We start from the raw sequence: 4,874 nt of genomic DNA on the forward strand, positions 1-4,874 counted from the left end.
CTCGGGAAGTACCAAGATGTACAACGATTTGAAGAAAATGTACTGGTGGAACAGCATGAAAAGAGATATTTCTAAATTTGTGTTGAGATGCCTAGCATGTCAGCAAGTTAAAGCTGAACATCAAGTGCCTTCAAGTTTGCCACAACCTGTGATGGTCCCCGAATGGAAGTGGGATAGAGTTACTATGGATTTTGTGACAGGATTGCCATTGACTCCGAAAAAGAAAGATGCTGTATGGGTTGTAGTGGATAAGTTGACGAAGTCGGCTCATTTCATTCTGGTGAGGACATATTACTCCCTCGATAGATTGGCTAACTTGTACATTTCTGAGATTGTAAGATTGCATAGGTTACCACTGTCGATTATTTCTGACAGAGACCCGAGGTTCACTTCGAGATTCTCGAAAAAATTACAAGAAGCCTTGGGTACGAAGTTAAGCTTTCGTACAGCTTTTCACCCTCAGACAGATGGTCAGTTTAAGCGAATGATTCAGATTCTTAAGGATTTGTTACGATGTTGCATCCTTGAATTTCAGGGTAACTGGGAAAAATATTTACCGCTAGTAGAATTCGCCTACAACAATAGTTTTTAGACGAGTTTGAAGATGGCACATTATGAGGTCTTGTATGGCAAGAAGTGTCGAAGTCAATTATATTAGACAGAACTTAAGGAAAATCAGATTCACGGAGTTGATTTGATTAAAGAAACTGAAGAGAAAGATAAAGTGATACCAGACTATTTGAAAGCGGCATCGGATATGCAAAAGTCATATGCTGATCTGAAAAGAAAAGAAATTGAGTTTCAAGTTGGAGATAGAGTATTCTTGAAAGTGTCTCCATGGAAAAAAGTGTTGAGATTTGGCCAGAAAGGCAAACTAAGTTCTCTATTTATTGGACCATTGAAAAAGTTAGACCGTTAGCCTATCGCTTGGCATTGCCACCTGAACTGGAAAGGATTCATGATGTGTTCCACGTATCTATGTTAAGGTGATACTGATCAGACCCTTCTCACGTGATTTCACCGACTAAGATTGAAATTCGACCGGACATGACCTATAGAGAGGAACCAGTTAAGATATTGGCTCGTGAGGTTAAACACTTGAGGAATAAAGATGTGGACTTAGTAAAAGTTTTATGGCATCGACATGGTGTAGAAGAGGCTACATGGGAACTAGAAGAAACCATGAGAAGCCAATATCCGAATCTGTTCACTGGTAAGACTTTCGAGGACAAAAGTCCCTAAGGGGGGAGAAATGTAACATCCCAAAATAGGGCTTAGTCAGAATAGTGGTTTCGGGACCATAAATCCAACATCAAAATATTTATTTTATGATTATTACGAGGCTTAGAATATGAGAATATGCATGTGTTAAAGTTTCGTGAAGGAATTCTTTGAGTAAGTGCTCAATTGGAAAATTAGGGACTAAATTGAATAAATTGTAAAACTTGGACTCTAGAAGCTATTTGCATGAAATTTATTTAGATTATAAAATAAAAGGTCTTGGGGAGCAATTTTCCCAATTTGTAAATTTTTGGACAAAAATAGGCTTGCATGAATGAAATTTCAAAGAAAGGGCTTAAGGGCATTTTGGTCATTTGGCATTTAAGTGAAATAAAATGGGAAAAATGAATAAAAAATCAGCCATTCTTCTTCTCCATGCTGTCTAAATTTCTAGGGTTTCTATAGCTAGGGTTTTCAAGCTTTCCAAGCTCAATAGTAAGTGCTCCCAGACCCCGTTTTTAATGTTCTTTGTAATTTTAAAATCCCGGTAGCTTGCTCTCTCTATTTCTACCCATATTTCATGCTAGGGTTAATGCTTAAAATTTTACCTATGCATGAGTTACTTGTATTTTGATGTTTTATGGAGGAATATGAAAGTTTGAAGTGTGTTAAACAACTTTTCCTAGGTGATTTTCATGAAAAACCCCTAAAGAGACCTTTTTGCAAATGTTGTAAAATGTGTGATAGAAATGTTAAAATAATGGAAAATGTGGGCTACCATAAGAGGCAAAAGTGTTCGGCTAGGCTTGAGTAAGGTAGAGATTGCATGCGTTTCATTGTACGAGTCTAGGGACTAAATCGTAAAAATGTGGAAGGTTAAGGGCAAAACAGCCATTTGGACTGGGGTGGAATTTAGACTTGAAATGTATAATGGGGAGTGTTAATGATCTATTTTTATTGTTATAGACCCCGAGGAAAAAATTTCGGAGGTCGATCGAGGAAAACGAAAGGTTTCGAATAACTGAAACACGACACCGAAACGAATACCAGGTAAGTTCGGATAACTTAAAGTAAACACTTAATGTGCCTAATTATATGATTTATGAATGCATGATGATTGCATTTATTAATAACATGAAATTCTATGAAATGCATGTTTAAGTATAAATTGTGACAAATGTCTCGGTTGAGGTTAAAAAGGGAATTCGATGGATAAACCATGATTGACATGTGTAATGAGGTCCTGCATGTGTTGCAGTAAGGATTTAGCCCGGACGAGTAATCTGTTGATCTCATTTATAAAAGGATCTAGCCCGGACGAGTGTTCCTTTGAATGGTCGAGCCTCCCGAAGAATATGTGTGCATTATGGATTTAGCCCGGACAGGTAATCTGATTAGGATCTAAATTTAGCCTGGACTAGTAATTCAGATCTGAGCTCAATAAAGGTGTTTGTCATTATAAGGGATTTAACCTGGACTGGTAATCCCGATATCACCTTATGAGTTTATAAATTGGGGGATTTAGCTTGGACTGGTAATCCCGCCATAAGATGCGAGGTTCACGGGAGTGCATATCTGAAACGATCATTGTACGAATTGACGGTAAATGGGTATTCCATCGAGATTTCCTAGAAACTCACAGAGATTAATGTGATATATATATACAAATGAGATGTTGAATGATGAGCTCATCTAAGATAAATTTTATAGTGCATTGTTATGTGACTAACTCATTGATTGAGTGTAAGTTATAGGGAAGCCATCCTATGCTCATTGAATTTATTGCCCAATTTGATTGCATGCTAATTACTTGGTAAGTTTGCTTTCTGGTTATTCGAGCTTACTAAGCATGAAAATGCTTACCCCTCTCTTTTCCCTATCTCTCACAGAGCTCGAGGACGGTTGGAGAGTCAGTATACTATCAAATAGACTAGCTTTGGTATAAAGACATTTCTAAATTGTTCAATGGCATGTATAGGTCTGTTGAGTATTTTGTTATATGTGTCATTTGATTTGCCAAATGAAGGCTTATAAAGATAAATCTATCTTTTTGTTTATGACCATAGAGATCGGCTTGTTTTAAAGTAGGCTATGACCTTCAAAATTTCCATGCAAGTTTGTAATCATGTGCGATGGTTGAATTCCAATTGGAAATGAGTCATAAGAACGAGCCAATCTTTAATGTATTAAATTGGTATGACAGCACATAAATACAAGATGGGAAATAACCTAGCATGTACGAAACCAATGATTTGAGGTTTCCATGCAATGAGTTTTTGCAAAGATCATTTATGAGGGCATAATTATGTTTTACTTTGTTTTTTTATTAAGTATAAGTGTTAAAAAGGGGGTGGCCATAGGCTTGGAAAATAGCCTAATAGGGTCTATACGGTTGGGTACATAGGCGTGTGTCTAGGCCGTGTGTGACACATGGGCCACAACTGTGGGCGTGTGGCATGGTCATGTGTCCCTTGCATCTAAAATGGTAAGTCTATTATATGAACACGGGCTAAACACACGGGCATGTATATTGGCCGTGTAAATTTAACAGAATGCTCAAGTCTTGGACACATGGTAATTGCACGGGCGTGTCCCAAGTCACACGGGCGTGTGACACTTCAAGTTAAAAGAAATTTTCCAAGGTGCCCAAAATTTATCAGTGTTCTCTGTTTTGGTCTCACTCTGCCTCTAGACATGTTTTAGGTCTCGAAGGCCTGTTTAAGGGAAAGGATATACATATAGGAATAGTTTTAAATTAGAGTGCAACTTAGTGACTTGATTTAATATGTTTATGAACGTGAAATCCTGGCAACCCCTTGAGCCCTATCCTGGCATCGGATATGGGTGAGGGGTGTTACATCCTCGTACTGTAAATGATTATGCTAAGCCTACTCTGATTGGAGCTGAATCGAGTATTGTCAGATCAACTATTGCTGCAAACAATTTTGAGCTGGAGTTGAACACAATTTAGATAATATAACAGTATGTTCAGTTTGATGGGTTGCAAGATGAAGATCCAAATGCTCATTTGCCTAACTTTTTAGAAATTTGCGATACTTTCAAGATCAATGATGTTACTGATGATGTCATACGTTTATAGTTATTCCCATTCTCTTTGAGGAGCAAGGCAAAACAATGGTTGAATTCACTTCCACAGAGTTCTATCATGACTTGGAATCAGAGGACTGAGAAGTTTCTATTGAAGTACTTTCCACCGGCTAAAATAGCTAAGTTGAGGAATGACATCTCTTTTTTTGCTCAAATTGATTTGGAGACATTATATGATGTATGAGAGAGACTGAAGGATCTTTTGAGAATGTGTCCTCATCATGGTTTACCTTTGTGGTTACAAGTTCAAACCTTTTACAACGATTTAAATCCATCGGTTAGGCAACTAATTGATGTAGTAGCTGGCAGGACATTGAATAATAAGACACCTGAGGTAGCTCAAGATTTTATGGAGGAGATGACACTGAATAACTATCAGTGGCAAGTCATGAGAACGAAACTGATTAAAATAGCCGTTGTTTTTAATATTTATGTAATTTCTATGTTAGCCAATCAGGTTGAAGCTCTTGGTAAGAAAATTGATGGTTTGAAATTTTCTAAGAAGGTGAACCCAATAGTGCAATTTGATGCGAATGGAGCAGGAA

The 4,874-nt window shown here is 37.4% G+C and overlaps 1 non-coding gene across 1 annotated transcript; it reads right to left on the reverse strand.

Annotated features, from left to right (window-relative positions):
* Positions 1-4,450: 4,450 nt before the first annotated feature.
* Positions 4,451-4,557, reverse strand: LOC121210418 (small nucleolar RNA R71). Its single transcript, XR_005905533.1, has one exon. It is a non-coding gene; the product is annotated as a small nucleolar RNA R71 (small nucleolar RNA).
* Between the last annotated feature and the right edge of the window lie 317 nt (positions 4,558-4,874).

Source organism: Gossypium hirsutum, chromosome A11, assembly GCF_007990345.1.
Source record: "Gossypium hirsutum isolate 1008001.06 chromosome A11, Gossypium_hirsutum_v2.1, whole genome shotgun sequence".
Classification (NCBI taxonomy): domain Eukaryota; kingdom Viridiplantae; phylum Streptophyta; class Magnoliopsida; order Malvales; family Malvaceae; genus Gossypium; species Gossypium hirsutum.